The sequence below is a fragment of the Balaenoptera physalus genome (genome assembly GCF_965194825.1).
Source record: "Balaenoptera physalus genome assembly, chromosome: 5".
NCBI lineage: Eukaryota > Metazoa > Chordata > Mammalia > Artiodactyla > Balaenopteridae > Balaenoptera > Balaenoptera physalus.
Genome location: NC_138884.1, coordinates 48,491,708 through 48,509,512, shown reverse-complemented (window position 1 = coordinate 48,509,512; position 17,805 = coordinate 48,491,708). Strand labels below are relative to the sequence as shown.

The 17,805-nt window shown below is 39.3% G+C and overlaps 2 long non-coding RNA genes across 2 annotated transcripts in view; one reads left to right on the top strand and one right to left on the bottom strand.

The window, feature by feature from the left end:
* The window catches only part of LOC309661551, a 297,158-nt gene that overhangs the window by 257,836 nt on the left and 21,517 nt on the right, over positions 1 to 17,805 (top strand). The gene's annotated exons all lie outside the window — the stretch shown is intronic.
* Positions 35 to 10,313, bottom strand: LOC309661555. Its single transcript, XR_014264074.1, has 2 exons — positions 2,559 to 10,313; positions 35 to 2,528 (listed from the first exon to the last, which is right to left on the bottom strand). It is a non-coding gene; the product is annotated as an uncharacterized lncRNA (long non-coding RNA).

The following is a 17,805-nucleotide window of genomic DNA, read 5'->3' as shown; positions in this document are numbered from 1 at the left end:
GAGAACTGCCCCAGTAGGTGGCCTTCTCCTGTGTCCACACATGGGAATCTGCTCTTTTCTAAAACTCTTTGGCATTCACAACCAACAACAATCAAAAAAATGCCCTCATAGAAAAAGGCAAAGACGTACTCATGGTGCTGGAATAGAAACATGGGAAAACATAAGTATAGATATACTGGACTGTAAAGAAGTTACCTTTCAGAATCTCTACTTTTTTGAAATAGAAAAGCAAAGAACTCTGTAGAGATAAAATGGGAAACCTTCAGTGGAATTTTCATCATGAGGATTTTGAGTTTTCATTCTCCATTTTCCCTCCCTCTTTTCCTTAACTTATGACATTAACGAGAAAGGCAACTTCCCCTCAGCTGGCTGGCAGCCAGCAGTCAGGCCCAATTCAATTGGTGGGGCTCTGCGCGATGGGACGTGTAGCCCCAGCTCCCCTCCTTCCTGAAAGCTGGGTTTCAGCAAAGCTTTGCAAGGGAGTTTGGTCTTTTGTGCTGCGGCAGGCTAATCCACGGTTTACAAAGAGCCTCTTGATAAATCGGAACACTCCTGTACCCAAGAGCCTCAACTCAGACAGGAGGGGCTCATGGACAACCTCCCCCCGATTCCAAGAGCTTAATTTTTATGCTTTTGTTGACATGTTTCTTTATATATTGTTGTTCTTTATGAGAGGTTAATGTCTCCAAAAAGTGAATATGTTTCCTATATTGGCCTTTTAGTCTGGAGTAGTTTAATGTGCCTTGTGAAGTCCTTCCTGGTGTGTTTTTAAGATTGTGCACTGAAGGATTATCAATGTTTGTATGTGATTAGAAATACCTGAGGATAAAAGAAAAAAAAAAGCATCTGAACTCTTTAACTTTCACAATACCCACTCTCCTCCAACTTAATATATTCCTTATCATTATTAAAGGAATCAGTCTCTCTGGTTCCTTATAAAACCGTTTATCCCTCTGGAGAATCATGAAGTATCTCCCTAGAATGCCCACTAAATCCTGGGGAGAGAAAAGAAGATGTGTGAGGGCTCCAGATGTGCGTGTGTGTGTTTGGGTATATGCTGCGAGTATGTTTGGGTTTGAGTTGTGTGGGTGTGTGAGTGTGTACTGTGTGTGCGAATCGTGCGTCGTTGTGGGTTGTGTGTATTTCGTGCATGCGTGTGTGGGCTGGGTGTAGGTGGGGACTGTGTGAGTGTGTGTCTGTGTGTCCGTGTGGGGACTGTGGGTGGCCTCCTCGACATTTGGGTGGATGTTTCATTCCCACCCCTTTTACTATGACCCTGGTCAGACCACTTTTATGCCCCTGACAGCTTCATGAAGCACAAAACATGGAGCAATACATGGCATGAAATTGGCAACAAAGCCGAGCAAAAGGAGGAACAATTCTCTGGCAGGATGTGTTCACAATATGGCTGATTGGATCTGGAAGCAGATGCCAGCAGCGGGTATTGTCCTGGTGACTGAAAAGACATGACCCCTGAGAAACCGAAGACAAGGAGACTCTCCTCCCGAACCAAGGGGGAGGGGAGAAGAGGTGAAACCAATGAATAAATCAGGCCATGAAAACCGGGGAGAAAAGAAAATGCTAACGAGGACTTTTTATGGGGAAAAGGGGGCAGTTCAGTATGCAATCGCTCCAGCTCCCCGCCTAGCTGAACACTTTCTCAGACAATGGCTTTTTAACAGATGGGAGACCCAGTGAAAGAAGCCAACTTTTGCGCAGTGGAGAATCCCTGTTTGTTTAGTCTGCTGCCGGGCAGGTGTCTGGAGAAAGGCGATCCAGCAGGTTAAGGGCTTCGGTGCCAGTTTAATACAGAGCAGCCAGGATGTCAGAGGCGACTGGTTTTAATGGGGAGGACTGAGCTTCTTAGAATGGTTTGGGAAATTCTGCAGAAATGAGGCAGACTAGAGGCTGCCTTCTGATGTCCAGTTCTCCCCCTTCCCCCTCCCCCTCGCTTGCTCCCTCACCTCTCTCTCACCAGCCCTGGGGGCCAAAAACCCTGTTGAAGAGCTGTCCGTCAAGGAAAGGATGAAGGAGGGATGGGAACACCGCAGAGTCTGCATTCTCAAACCAAACGTCCTATTTCCAAACACTTGTAAACCCACGAGCTTGATTAGGTGGGTTTAAAAGTGCAATGTAGTCTTAACTTTCATCAAATGGGCGCTCTGAAAATTTAAATGTACTAGAGAAGGCTTTGCATTGTCCAACATATTCTAAAGCTGTTTAGACTTGGTCACTGCCCCAAAAGATCTCGGCTTAGCTTCCAGCAGTGTCCAGGCTGGAGGAGTTTGAGGAAGATAAGTCAGAGCTTTGCTGCGGCGTCTGTGGATCCGCTCTTCCAGCTCTGCAGCCTTGCTCTTCCAGAGATTCTCAAGAAGGTGAAGTAACATTTGCAGAAGAAAAGCGGGGGTGTTCTGCTTTGTAGAGCGGAAGTATTCAGAAGGTTCTCCCTCGTTACAGAATGTACATATCAGAGGCCAAAAGAATATCCAGGTAGGAACCTGGGGCTTGGTTTCTAACCTTAATTATACCTTATATATACCTTAATTATATATATATACCGTGAAGAGCCACTAGTGTACATGTTCAAGGGCAAAATGAAAGACCTGGCTTACGTAGGTGGTGGGGATTTTATGCCCTTCATTGGTGAGAAGTGAGTTGTGTAAAATGGGAGGACAACCCCGCCGATCTCCTTACCCCTTAAATGGCCATTTTCAACCATTTTTCCCTAACTTCATAACAAAGGCATTGTCACGTTGGGCCATATTTGCCTCACTCTGAGACATGGTTCACCAGGGCTGGAAGCTTCTAACTGAAGCGGCCCTGGTCACAGGCCTCCACAGGCAGGGCTTGGCCATTTGTAAGACAAAGGCCGTTTTGAAAAGATGGGAAAGAATGGTCATTGGAAATTGTAAAGGAAATAACAAACTTCTCATTACGTGTTAACAATAGAGTTTAATGCTTTATTTCTGTGCAATCTTATGAAATCTATCTTATTTTATAAAAATCTGAAAAAAAGGTTAGATTCCTTTCACATAAAGGTATCAGTTTGCTATTAATAGCTTTAAAATATGTTGAATGCTTTTGACATGAAAATCACGTACCTCGTTATCATTATTATCAAAAACATTTAGTGAGCATCTCCTATTTACAAAGAGCTGTGTTTGAAGAGTTACAGGGCAGGGCCCTGTCCCACAGACCTTTGATAGCCTGTCTCAATAAATACTTCATTCTTTCACTTCTTCCTTTGCGGTCGTTCAGATATCACAAAAAGAACATGACTCAGTGTGTTGGGGTAGTCAAAAGGACAAAAATACTGGGACATTTTGCTGCAATATTTTGTGCATCTCTAAATGCCATCCCTGAATAGCAACAATGATGATGACAAAATTACAACTGTCATTTATTGGGAACATACAATGTCAAAGCACTGTGCTAAGCGGTTTAAATAATCACTAGATTCTCCCAGCCACTCCAGGAGATTTCTCTCGTATTAGTCCCAATTTATACATGGAGTCTGAGCTTAGAGGGTTTAAGAAACTTCTAGTCTTTTAGTAAGAGGCAGAGCTTGAATTTAAGCTCAGTCCTGACTTCAAAGCCATTTTTCTAATCATTTTGCCCTGTTGTTTAGTTCTGCATGGTGTACAAAGAAGAACGTATTTATTTGTTTAAAACTTATTTGTTTGATATCTACAATGTGAAAAACAACACGTGTAAAATTCACAGGCAAGGTTTTAATTAAGAAGCAAATTTCAGGGGACTTCCCTGGTGGCGCAGTGGTTAAGAATCTGCCTGCCAATGCAGGGGATACGGGTTCGAGCCCTGGGCCGGTAAGATCCCACATGCCGCGGAGCAACTAAGCCCCTGCGCCACAACTACTAAGCCTGTGCTCTTGAGCCCACATGCCACAACAACTGAAGCCTAGCCCGCTCACCGCAAGGGAGAGCCGCAACTAGAGAAAGCCCACGCGCAGCAACCAAGACCCAACGCAGCCAAAAATAAAAATAAATTAAAAAAAAAAAAAAAAAAAAAAGAAGCAAATTTCAGGAGGGTCTTGTGCTGAAACACAAAGTGACCAGATCTTTATGTATTTTGTCAAATGTTGGAACCCCAGGTGATGAGAGACAGAAACATCAATAACTTTATGTGCCAGTTCACTTATCTATGTCTGCTTAGGAGATGCACAAAATTATTTGGGAAGACTGAAAATATGTGCTCTCACTGTCTCCTTTATCAACAAAACAGTGACATAGAAGTCTACTTTATTCTTCGGTTATTCTTTTAACAACTACTCAAAAAGATTTAGAGTAAAGGTTATTAGTGGTTGAAATGATTATTGATATGCTGAAATCCTCCAGGTAGACCCTGCCATCAAGCACCAACCTGATTCTGCATGAAAAAAGGGGTTTTCAGTGGAGATGGGAAGTTTCAGGCAGTACGTGTCATTCCTATTAAGTTCCTCAGTAAGCGGCCTCCCCGTGGTCCCTGCATCTCACCTGACATTCAGATTCAGTGTCAACATGATTCAATTTGAATGAAAAAAATATTTAAGATTTTCAGAAGAAAACAGAAATGGCATCTCCTACTATCTCTGTTAAGTGTTTTTGTGGGATGTAGAGTTCTTAATCACTGCGAAGATGAGGGAATACAGAAAGGAAACTAGTGTTCTTGTCTAAATGTCAGTTGAAAGAAGAATGCTCGGGACAAGTCTCTGTGTTTACCAACCAAAATTTGGAAATAGATGATTTTAAGATCCCATTTAATCTTGCTGGAGAGGGTGTGGAGAAAAGGGAACCCTCCTACACTGTTGGTGGGAATGTAAATTGGTTCAGCCACTGTGGACAACAGTATGGAGGTTCCTTAAAAAACTAAAAATAGGGCTACCATATAATCTAGCAATTCCACTCCTGGGCATATATCCAGAGAAAGCCATAATTCGAAAAAATACATGTACCCCAATGTTCATTGCAGCACTATTTTTTTAAAATTGGGGTATAGGTACTTTACAATGTTGTGTTAGTTTCTGCTGTACAACGAAGTGAATCAGCTATATGTATACATATATCCCCTCCCTCTTGGACCTCCCTCCCACCCCACCCTCATCCCACCCCTCTAGGTCACCATAGAGCACTGAGCTGAGCTCCCTGTGCTGTACAGCAGGTTCCCACTAGCTGTCTGTTTTACACATGGTGGTGTATATATGTCAATCCCAATCTCCCATTTCATCCCACCCCCCTTTCCCCTCCCTGTGTCCACACATCCTGCCAAGACATGGAAGCATCCTGAATGTCCATCGAAAGAGGAATGGATAAAGAAGATGTGGTACATATATACAATGGAATATTAGCCATAAAAAAGAACAAAATAATGCCATTTGCAGCAACATGGATGGACCTAGAGATTATCATAATAAGTGAGGTAAGCCAGTCAGAGAAAGACAAATATCATATGGTATCACTCATCTGTGGAATCTTATTTTAAAAAATGATACAAATGAACTTATTTACAAAACAGAAATAAACTTACATTTATCGAAAGCAAACTTATGGATACCAAAGGGGAAATGTAGGGGGAAGGGATAAATCAAGAACTTGGGATGAACATACACACACTACTATATATAGGATAGGCAGCCAACAAGGACCTACTGTATAGCACAGGGAGCTCTACTAAATATTCTGTAATGACCTATATGAGAAAAGAATCTAAAAACGAATGAATATATATATATATGTATAACTGAATCACTTTGCTGTACACCTGAAACTAACACAACATTGTAAATGAACTACACTCCAATAAAATTAAAATTAAAGAAAAAGTAAAATTGTAATGCAAAAAAATGTCTCATTTAATCAAAAAACAGTTTGGGAAAGAACCTGACCTCTACAACCTTAACTCCATTCTGTTGTATGGCAGAGATCTGGACAGATGCTTCTGTTGGTGTTTTTTTAAGTAGTTATTAAATATTTGTTGAAGGAATGTATGAATGAACATCTTTTCTTCCACTAGTCTGGATTGTACATTCCTTGAAAGCATAGACCAGCTTATTCCTCTTTTTGGTCTCAGCCTTTTGCTGCATACTACACGCTTAATACATTTTTATTGAATGAATACATTTGTTATCCCCATTTTACAGACAAGGAAACCAAGACAGAGAAAGGTTAAATAATTAGTCTTGTCACACGATTAACAAATGTTGGAGAGTCAGGATTTGGTTCCTGGTTTCAGAGCAGGAGTTCTTAGCCATAATGATAATATGTAGCAGATTAAAGACATCCACAAATTCTTCAACATTCCTCTCACCTAGAGGTGAGATCTTTGCCTCTTTCTCCTTGAATCTGGGTCAGTTATGGGACTTCTTGGGTCAATAGAATATGGAGGAAATATACTATCAACAGTTTTTGGGCCTAGGCTTTAAAAGATTGGCTGCTTTCACTTCTTGTCTCTTTAGGATATCTGAACTACCATGTAAAAAGTCTGACTACCCTGGTAGTCTCACAGAGGTGCTCCAGCTGAGATCCCAGCTGTGCTTGGCCTTCCAGCCATCCCCACTAAGACACCAGACACATGAGTGAAACCATCCAGTTTAGTTCCTCTGCCAGCTGAGTACCACCAAGGGACCTCAGTCAATGCCATGTGGAACATAAGAAACTTCCAGCAGAGTTCTGAATTCCTGATCCATGGAATTGTGAAAAAAACCGAAAAAAACCCAAAATAACAGTGATGATGATGACACCAGCAGCACCAGTACCACTAAGGCTGTAGTTTAAGCCACTAAGTTTGGGGTCGTTTATTATGTATAGCAATAGATAACTGGGAAGGAGGTATATATTTGAATGGAAAGATACAGAAATCCACAGACCTCAAGATGGAAGAATATCTGTGTGAGGAAAGAGAGAGATAAATAGAGTTACTATTGCTGTGGGAAGTTACTATAAACTTAGTCATATGGGTGACATACATCATGCTTTCTTGACACAGAGGCAAAATATGATGAAGATGAATGACTTATTCTGCTAAAAGTAGACTATGTGAGTAAATCTGGACTCATTTTGCTAATAATTTAGTTGCTTTGGTGGTAGAGGATGTAACAGAGAACTACCCTTAACTTCAAGTTTCTACTTGGATGTCTAACAGGTGTCTCAAATTTAACATGTCTAACACCAACTCAAGGTTTTCACTTTTTCTTCCCCAAACTACTACTCCTTCAGTCTTACATATCTCAACAGATGACAGCCATTCTTTACAGTTTCTCAGGTTCAAAACTTTGAAGTTTTAAACTCTGCCCGTATCCAATATTCAGTCCAACTACGGTTTCATCTACCTTACCTTCAAATTACAGCAGTTCTATGGGAAGGCAACAGGTTTTGTGTGAAGAAAAATGAGTCCCATGGTCAATTATATTTGAAAAATTGATGAGGTTTTTAAATCGTAAGATAAAAAAATTAGAGCTACCAAAGTTTAGGGTAACATGCTTTATGACTCAGACAATTTTTTTCCAAAAATTATTTGACCAGGATTAGTGTTACATGGAATAAACTTGGGGAAAACTGCTCTAGGCATTATATATCCTGTATTTAGTAAAGTATTTAATAGTCTTTATGACATGGTTGTGGACATGAAAGAGAAATGTGGGATGCATGAGAATATTGTCAAGTGGGTTTATATCTGGTCAAACAAACATTTACAAAAAGTGGTAAGGAGACCAATTTCAGCATAGAGAGGTTTTTTTTTTTTTTTTCTTTTTTTATGCCATGCTTAATGCCTTTATCACCAGATTAAACGGCATTATGGAAGCTTAGCAAATTTGTGGATGCCCACAAAATTGAAAGAGCTGGCTAATACATTGGATAGATTCAAAACATTTTCTTTAGATTGAAATGTTGAATTGAAAGCATCAAGATGATATTGTGCAGGTATAAGTAGAAAAAAATCTACATACTTAATTTTCAAGAGAAGTCTACTAATTAAACGTAAGATTGAGGTAGACTTGGCCTGACAGCAGTTTATGTGAAAAAGACAAGTTTCTGTAGTTGCAAAAAATGCTTATGCAATATTAAATTGCATTTATAGAGAAGTCCAGATAAACAGACTTGATAAATAAATATGTACATATCATAAACTTGCTCAAGGTATTTGCAGCAACACAGATGGACCTGGAGGCTATTATGTTAAATGAAATAAATCAGACAGAGAAAGACAAATACTGTATTTTTTCACTTATATGTGCAATCTAAAAAACAAAATAAATTAACAAATAAAACAGAAATAGACTCACAGATACAGAAAACAAACTAGTGGTTGCCAGAGGGGAGATGAACGAAATAGGTGAAGGGGCTTAAGAGGTACAGACTACCAGTTATAAAATGAATAAGTCACAGAGATGTACTATATGGCAGAGGAAATTAGTCAGTAATATCAAAATAACTTTGTATGGTGCATAATCTATAAAAATATTGAATCATTATGTTGTATACCTGAAACTAATAAGTCAACTATACTTCAATAAAAAATTTTAAAAAAATTCTCAAGACAAGGTTTTAGGCCGTTTGTTCATTTCAGAAGTCTCATCCCCTCTGCTCAATCATGCTACTTTTTGTTTCTCTCTGGTCAGCAACCTCCCATTCCCAAGCCTTGAAATTTTCTTTTACCTCAAGCCCTTTCCTCATACATTCCTTACCTTCTTGTTACTTCTTTTCCTCTGTCTTAGTTAGGATACATTAACTACTGTAAAAGCCCCACAGATTTCTGTATTAATCAGTGTAGGTATCAGCTATAATATAAAACCTCCAAAATTTCAGAAGATTAAAATAATACGAGATCACTTTTTACCCAGACAGTAATTTAATGCAAGTGTTCCTTGTTCGGTAGATCTCCTACCCTTATCTAGCTTCTGAGCTCAATATCTCTAGCAAAATTCTAGAATTAATTATTGATCAGATGGTATATAAAAAGGACAAAGTACATTTATTCTAATATTTTTAGCATCCAGCAAAGTGACTGGCATTCATTCATTGATTTAACAAGTACTTATTGAGTGCCAACTTTGTTTCAGCCATTGTTTTAGATTCTGGTAAAATGACAAGCAAGGCAGAAAATGTTACTGTTTTCATGGAGTTTATATTATGTGGGGAAGAGACAGATAATAGTCAGTGAATGAGATACTTTCTGATAATAATAGGGCTCTGAAGAAAATACAGCTGAGTGATGTAATAGAGATTGTGCATTTGGGAATTCTTCAGACTGGTAGGCTTTGTTGAAAAGATGAAGTTTGAACCAAAACCTGTCAAGATGGAGCTGGCCATACAGAGATCTGGTGAGAGGGTGTCTCAAGCAGAGGAAGGATTAGGCACAAAGGCTTCAAGCAGGAATGAGTTTGGTGTGTTCTGGGAATAGGAAAAGGATCGGAGATGAATTTGTAGAAGTAATGGGGGTTGAGGTCTTATAGGGCCATATAGGCTGTGCTAAGGAGTTTGGATTTTATTCTGACCTTGATTAGAAATAAACTGAGTGTTTTCAGCAGGGAATGGTATGACCTCATTTATGGTTTTCAAAGTTAGCTCTGGCTGGTGCCCAGAGACTAGGTTTTAAAGAGGGCTACAGCAGAAGCAGGGAGATCAGCCGAGGCAGGAGGCTGCAATAATGTAGGTAACAGACTTGGTTGAGGATGGTAACAGTGGAAAATGCACTGAAGTGGACAAACGTGGGGTATTTTTTTAGAGTGAGTGTTGACAGGACTTGTTGACAGATTTGGATTCGGCAGTGAGCAGTTGGTGCGTGGTGGTGACATTTACTGAGGTGAGGAACAGTGGTACAAGTTAGGGTAGAGGCGGGGGAATAAAGAGTCCTATTTTGAATATGTCAACTCTGAGGTACCAACTAAATATCCAAATGGAGATATCAAATATACGTATCTGAAGTGTGGGAGCAAGATTAGAACTGAATGCATCAGATTTGCGGTCATTGGCCTATTTATAAGATGGCCACAGCCGTCTGTAGCACCCATTCAAACAGACAGAAAAGTCTTCCATGCCTTGTCTCTTTCCAAGAAGGAAAGAAGTTTATCAGACTTATCTTCATGCTCATTGGCTACAATTGCATCACATGACCCTAAGTCAGCTGTTGGCAAGGGTAATGGGATCACCATGTTTGGCTTGTCTTAAGCAGAACTGGCCCCAGGGCTGGGGATGGGGCCAGCCTTCCCCAACTTATAAGGCAACATGGAGAAAGTGTAGAGGTGTGTACAAAATCAAGGGAAGCAGGAAAGAGTGGATGGATATTAGGGAGGCAATCAACATTCTAGCTAAAGCCCAATTTGGGCTAATATGGGCTAAAGCCCATAACCTCATGGAATATGTGTGAGACAGTGGTGTGAAAGCATTTTGTAAACTATAAAAACTACTTTACTACTTAAAATAGTTAAGTTAGTCTGAATCAGATTATCCTTAACATTTCTCCATTTCTCCATTTTACACAAGGGTTGCCAGTGCTCTGGCAATATTTGTTATTATGTTGTGGAAATATTTTTTCAAAACATTAAGAAATGAACACGAAAAATAAGTTTAGTTACCCTTAGCACATTTTCTTTCCACCAATAGATTTACATATGTTTTCCTCTTATCATACATTGCTAATGTTTTCTCATTTTTTATATTCACAGGCTCCTACACATGAAACATGGTATCATTTCAAAATCAGATATTTATGGAAATGAGATGTTCGTTAATAAAAGCCTGCAGAACTCTCTGAGGCATTCATTTGCGCATTGAGAGCAACACGTAAGAAAGTGACGTACGTACCTGAGGTGAGTTGTTGGCAGAGTTGAAATTATCATTTCACAATTTTTAAGGGCCTACAAGGTGGTAGGTCCTGATTAGAACATGTAACAAACATCATCTTTGACCTAGAATACAGGAATTACCAGTTCCAATTATAGGTTTAATGCACATTGTATTCTACTTGCTTTTAAACATCAAAACCGTAAATTTATAGTATAATGCAGTTAATCCACAGATAATTTTGTTCCATTTTTCTGGGTCTATATTTCCCCCATTTTAAAAGGAGATAAACTTTGAAAAAAAATAAATCTGAGTAGAATAAAGTTAACCAAAGTGTGGGGTGAATGTGGGGGGCTGGGAGTTATTTGTCACAGAGGAGGATGGAGCTCTTGTATTTTTCTTGTACCATGTTCTTTAACTCTTTAACTCTTCACTGGTACGAGTCCTTTACAGAAACTTCTTGGACTTTGTTGATGGTAAAGCAGGAATCACTGATTTTAGGCTGGTGACAGACTGACTTCTGTTGTCAAAGGCTGTTGGCATTGGGTTCCTGCCTGATACAAAAGGACACCGTTTCCCCCAATTTTTAAATAGATATTTCCTTTTATCACAAATGCTTTGGGGCAAGGCTCGTGGTTGTATTGTTTTGTTTTTAGCCATTTGTTCATTCTACAAATATTTATTGTGTGCTCACATGTGTTAGGCCCTATACTGAGGTTTTAAATAAAATAAATATGATCTTTCACTCTATGGGGCATATCCATTAGCAAGGAAGACAGTCATTAAACTAATAATCGGATCTGCACCTAACTTTTGTAGGGCCTGGGGCAAGAGGACAAATGGATGCCATGAATCAAATATTTAAATTTAAAAGTGATAAGCTCTGCCCTTGGCCCAATTCACATTCCCTTCCAAAGCCTGGAAACTCACCCCCTTGGGATGATCCTTGTGACCTGGGGGCTAAAGGATCCTTGCTCTCTCCCAGGTCAGTTGTGCCACCTGTGAGCCTGAGTAGCAACAGGGAACTTTTAGCAGAGCGCAGGAAAGAAGGGGGCAGGGTCTCGGAGTCCAGGGTGGTGACTGAACTCACCTGGCACTGGAAGAGAAAAGGACATTGTCCAGGTGTCCAGGGAACTGGGCTGGGAGGTCCTGTTTCTCATGCTTCACTTTCTCATCCCCTTTTAAGCGGTTCTAAGCACCTCTCTATCAGAGAAGCGAGGGATGGTGTGGAGTCCTCTGGGAAACGCCGTCTGCTTTGGGTGTTCTTGGGGAGGACAACTTCAAACAAAGGGAGCCCTCACTATCCATTTCCCAGGGCAAAGGCTAAGGTTCTCTTCTTCCCCAGCCATAGGCTCACTCGCTCTCAGCCCGGCGCCCTTTGGTCTGCATGGTCCAGCTTGCTCAAAGCATCCTTCTTCCGTAATTCACTCAAAAATAGACTGAACTCTCAACAGTCTTTCTTTGGAGACTGAGAAAGGAAAAAAAGGTATGTGCATTTTGATAGATGTGACATGTGTGATTCTCTAAAGCAAGGGGACTAGGACAGAATTCCTTCTGCCTGGGTTTAAGCAGGTTTGCCGGTCATTCTTACACATGCGTGTGTAGTTACAAGCCATGATAAGGGCTATGAAGGAAGAGACAGAGGGCTGGGAGGGAGTCTACACAGGAACCCCAGCTGGAGAAGTGCTGCGTATGAGCTTAAGTCAGGGAAGGCCCCCTGGAGGAAGTTACATATCAGCTGAGACCAGAATGTAGGCAACATTGTTGCCTAATCTGAGCAATGTTCTCAACTTAACTAACGGATTTCAGGGAAAGTTAGAGAGACTGCAACTTGGGTTTTTACAAAATATAATCTTCATGTTTAGTTTCTTTTTATAAAAGTAGTAACTGTTCATTACAAAAAGAATCAAGTAATATAGACATGTAAGGTTAAAAAAATGTAAGGACTTACTTTCTGTAAGTCCACCTCTCTGTAAATTTAAAATCAACAGTGTGATTTAATTTTCTCCTAGATTTCTTCTCATACATACACAAATTTTTATATGTATGTATAAAAATAATCACTTATTATTTTATAATCACTGCTTTAAGGTGGGGTCTCTTTTCCATCTCCATGGTAACTGCCAGTTGACTAATCACCTACTTTCCAACTCGGCAGTGGATTGAACATGTCCAATGTGTATTCTTTCCTAGGAGGTAGATAAAATGTGGATAATTAACTGCACCTAAAGCCAAGACCCATATAGTTTTTGTGTCATCCTGCATGAACCTGTCTTCTGGCCATGATGCAAAATCTAATAGGTTGGAAAAAAAATCTAATAGGTTGGAAATGATTGCAACGCAGTTATTATTCCCTTCCTTGATTTTTCCATTATTATTATTGTTCATGTTATTATTATTATTATTAGTTTCCCTTCCCTTATTTTCAAATGATACCCAGGTTGCTTTATTGTTCCCCTTTAAATGCCTGGGGACCCAGTCTTTTTTCCCTTTTTATCTGTAAACACACTTCAGGCCAATTCTGCAAACTATGGGCCACAACAAATAATGAACTATCTCTTGGTCTTATTAGCTATTGTTGCCTATTTTGGCCCCAGAACCGAATTTAGAAAGTCCTAAACCTACATTCAAATTTTGGCTTAGTCATTTACTGATGGTGTGAACTTGGACAGGCACCTTCACTCCTCAGTGTCCTGCTTGAAACACAGAATCAGCATTTGCTCTGTCCTCCCCTTAGGGTTATGGAAATATTACATTGAGATAAAGTGTGCGAAAAACTTTTGCAAACTGTAAAGTTTGCACCAATACTTTCTAGGATAAGCTTCCTCTTGACTGAGAGATCAATGCTTCACTCTGCTCTTCTTTTTTTTTTTTTTTTTATAAATTTATTTATTTTATTTATTTTTTGGCTGTGTTGCGTCTTCATTGCTGCACGTGGGCTTTCCCTAGTTGCGGCGAGCAGGGGCTATTCTTCATTGCAATGCACGGGCTTCTCATTGTGGTGGCTTCTCTTGTTGCCGAGTACGGGCTCTAGGTACATGGGCTTCAGTAGTTGCGGTACATGGGCTCAGTAGTTGTGGCTCGCGGGCTCTAGAGGGCAGGCCCAGTAGTTGTGGCGCATGGGCTTAGTTGCTCCACAGCATGTGGGATCCTCTTGGACCAGGGATAGAACCCGTGTCCCCTGCATGGCAGGCAGACTCTTAACCACTGTGCCACCAGGGAAGTCGCCTCTCTGCTCTTCTAATGACCATTCTCTAGGAAGCATGTCCTGAACCAAACAAGGCAAGGGATGGAAAAGTGTGCTCATTTTAATTCCTTCAACATCAAGATACTTGGTTTTCTTTTTATATAGAAAAGTTTTATATATAATTTTGTATATAGCATCCTTTATTTTAGTATATGGCCTAAAACTTATAAATAACCATCAGACAAATATTCCCCAAATTCAAACATACTTTCTCTATGGAAATTCTGATGGTAAGATGAAGTCAACCTGCATTTTTAATCAGTAGGCAGAGCTGACTTTTTTTATGGTTTATATAGAATTATGGTCTATTATCTATAGTTTGTTGCAAATAATGCCTAGGCAAGGGTTTAGGTGATTCATTAGGTGGTAATTTAGGTCCATGCATATTATTATTGTTAATTAATGATACTAAAAACAATCTAAATGTTGGCATAGGGAGAGGTGACATCAAGTTTGATAGACCTTCTTGAGAAGGTTCCAAACACCCCATAGATTTGGGGGTTTTGTTTGAGCAGCTTTGCTGAATACTCTCACAGTCTCTGAAACTGAAGCCAAGATGGGTTATCACTCACTTAATGTGTGGGCTCTTTCCTCCCACACCACCCTAACTGTAAATCACACAGTTTCACCCTCTACAGCCAGCATTTAATATATCTGACTTTATTGCTTTCCATTTTACGAAAATTAATTACAGCTCACATTCTGACACTGAAATTAAAGAGTAAGCACTAAATCTTGTACACAACAATAGGGAATTAAGAGAACATTCTTTATTATCAGAATAATGGGGTACTTGTTTTTCTTCTCTTAAGGCACTGGGCGGTGAGATAAAATCAGATTTAAACAGACATCATCCCTCCTTAACTTGTGACATTGCAACGTGAAAGACAGAATAGAATTATATTTTAATTATAAAGCTCTGACTCTTTATGTTTTCTCCAGAGGGATATAGTTTTGTGATAGCACTGTAGGCTATGGAACTCTGTCCTTGCAGGCTGTCTTACCAGGAAATAAGGAGATGTAGGAAGTGAGACAACTAATCTCTGCACCAATAGTGGACCAAATTCAGTGGATTCTGTGAATGCCTCCAACAGAAAAAACATTTGTCGAGAAAAGTATCAAAGAGCTTGAGATGTATATACATGGCGTAAATGTGCTATTTGTGATAGCCTACCTTTGGCTATAGGTTTTTCAAAGGCAGCAATCATGTAGAATATCCAACTTTATAGGCACTTTACAGAATGTATTTTCAAATATATCATTTCATTTAACACTCACATTAATCTAGTACAAAAGTTATTTTTTTAATAGATCAAGCAAGCAACTGTGTTTAACTCATATAATATCAATATATCTCAGAGGTTTCTAAATCTTTTTCTTTCTGCCATGGATCCATTAAAAAAAACCATATGATAAACTCTAATATATAAAATTGGGAGTGAAAACATAGAAGGGGTCAGATATCTGTTCACTTGGTCTTCTCCAGTCCTTAGCTACACTCTCTGAGGCACTTCTTTGGTGATCTGTGGAGCACAGTTTAAAAATTCATAGTATAAAATTTAAAGTGTTTAATAAATGTTGTTGTAAACAGCAGCAACCTCAGGGGCAAACAATCAGAAAATACTAGCTTCACAGCTAGCTTGAGGTTGTCATCATGTTGGGCTAAGCAACAGCCTAGCAGACTAGCTAGAAATTCAGCATGGAGATCTGGGGAGATGAGGTAGCCATAGTGAGCCTTGATAAGCTCTCCCATATCCCTGGTGGTTTAGAAGGATGCATGCTTGTAAAAGGCTATACACATTCTCAAAAGAGACTGGAGAAGGCCTAGCTCTCTACTGGTCCCTGGCTCAAAGTGAGGTCTAGAGCATGCTCAGAGGAGACATGAGAAGATCCAGCAAAAGGCAAAAATAGGATAAACTGACTGAACTTTGAATGCATTCCCTAACTCATACATAGCTCCATTAATGAAGAGTGAAAACCTTACTGGCTTAAGGTGTTTAAGCTCAGCTTTTGACCAGATATTGACTGATGACTAAGCTATGCTGATTGATAGACAACCCTTAGGAAGACAGGCTTAAATATAAAAACAATTTTAAACAACAACAAACTCAGCAGAGACATCAGCAGCTACACATTGCAGGGAAGACAGCTCTACAGTATTAGTTAAGTTACTAATCAAACCATAACTCTCTGGGAGGAATCAGAGTCTAGAGCAGCTACACGATCAAAAATGCCTTGTTTTCCCCAAAATAATTATGAGATGGGCCCAGAAACAGGAAAGTGTGACATATACAGAAGGGAAAAAAGCAGTCAAGAGAAACCGTCTCTGAGAGCATCTAGGTGTTGGACTTAGTAAACAGAGGCCTCTAATTAGTTATTGTAAATATGCTCAAAGAAGTAAACTATTCTTAAAGAATTACAGGAAACACTTAGATCTACCTTTTTAGCAAATTTCAAGTATATACCGCAGTATTATTAACTATAGTAACCATGCTATACATTAGATTCCCAGAGCTTATTCATTTTATAACTGAAAGTTTGTACCCTTTTTTTTAAAAAAAAATTAATTATTTATTTATTTTTGGCTGTGTTGGGTCTTCGTTTCTGTGCGAGGGCTTCCTCTAGCTGCGGCAAGCAGGGGCCACTCTTCATCGCGGTGCGCGGGCCTCTCACTATCGCGACCTCTCTTGTTGCAGAGCACAGGCTCCAGACGCGCAGACTCAGTAGTTGTGGCTTACGGGCCTAGTTGCTCCCTGGCATGTGGGATCTTCCCAGACCAGGGCTCGAACCGTGTCCCCTGCATTGGCAGGCAGATTCTCAACCACTGCGCCACCAAGGAAGCCTGAAAGTTTGTACCCTTTGACTAACATCTTCCCATTTCCCCCAGCCCTTAGTCCCTAGTAAAAAAAAAAAAAAGTTAATATGTGAGGTGATGGATGTGTTAATTAACTTGATTGGATTAATCATTTCACAATGTATGCATTTATCAAACCATCAAAACCATCACATGTATACCTTAAATAAATAAAATTCCATCTGGTTCTTTTAAAAAGAATTTCTATCTCTTTATTGATATTCTTTATTTGAAGGATCATTTTTTTCATGCTTTCCTATAATTCTTTTTTTTCCAGTTTTATTGAAGTATAATTCACAAATAAAAATTGTACCAAGTATGTTCTCTGATCCGATGGAATTAAATTAGAAATCAACAATGGAAAGAAATTCTGGAAGTCTACAAATCTACAGAAATTAAGAAAGAAACACATCTAAATGACTCATGGGTGAAAGAAGAAATCACAAGGGAACTTAGAAAATAATTTGAGTTGACTGAAGATGGAAACACAACATATTAAGATTTATGGGATATAACTAAAATGGTATTCAGAGTAAAATTTATCATTTTAAACACCTATATTATTAAAGATGAAAGTCACAAATAAATAACCTAAGGAACTAGAAAAAGAAGAGCCAACTAAACCCAAAGCAAATTGAAGGAAAGAAATAGAACATATACAAGGAAATGGAAAACAGAAAAACAATAGAAGAAATCAATGAAACCAAAAGTTGGTTCTTTGAAAAGATTTTTAAAAATTGCCAAACCTTTGTCTAGACTGAGCAAGCAGAAAAGAGAGAAGGTTCAAGGAAGTCAAGAATAAAAGAGGGGACATCACCAGTACCCTCGCAGAAATGAAAAGGATTAAAAGAGAATCCTACGAGCAACTTTATACTGATATATTAGAAAACTTAGATGAAATGGTCAAATTCTTAGACAGACACAAA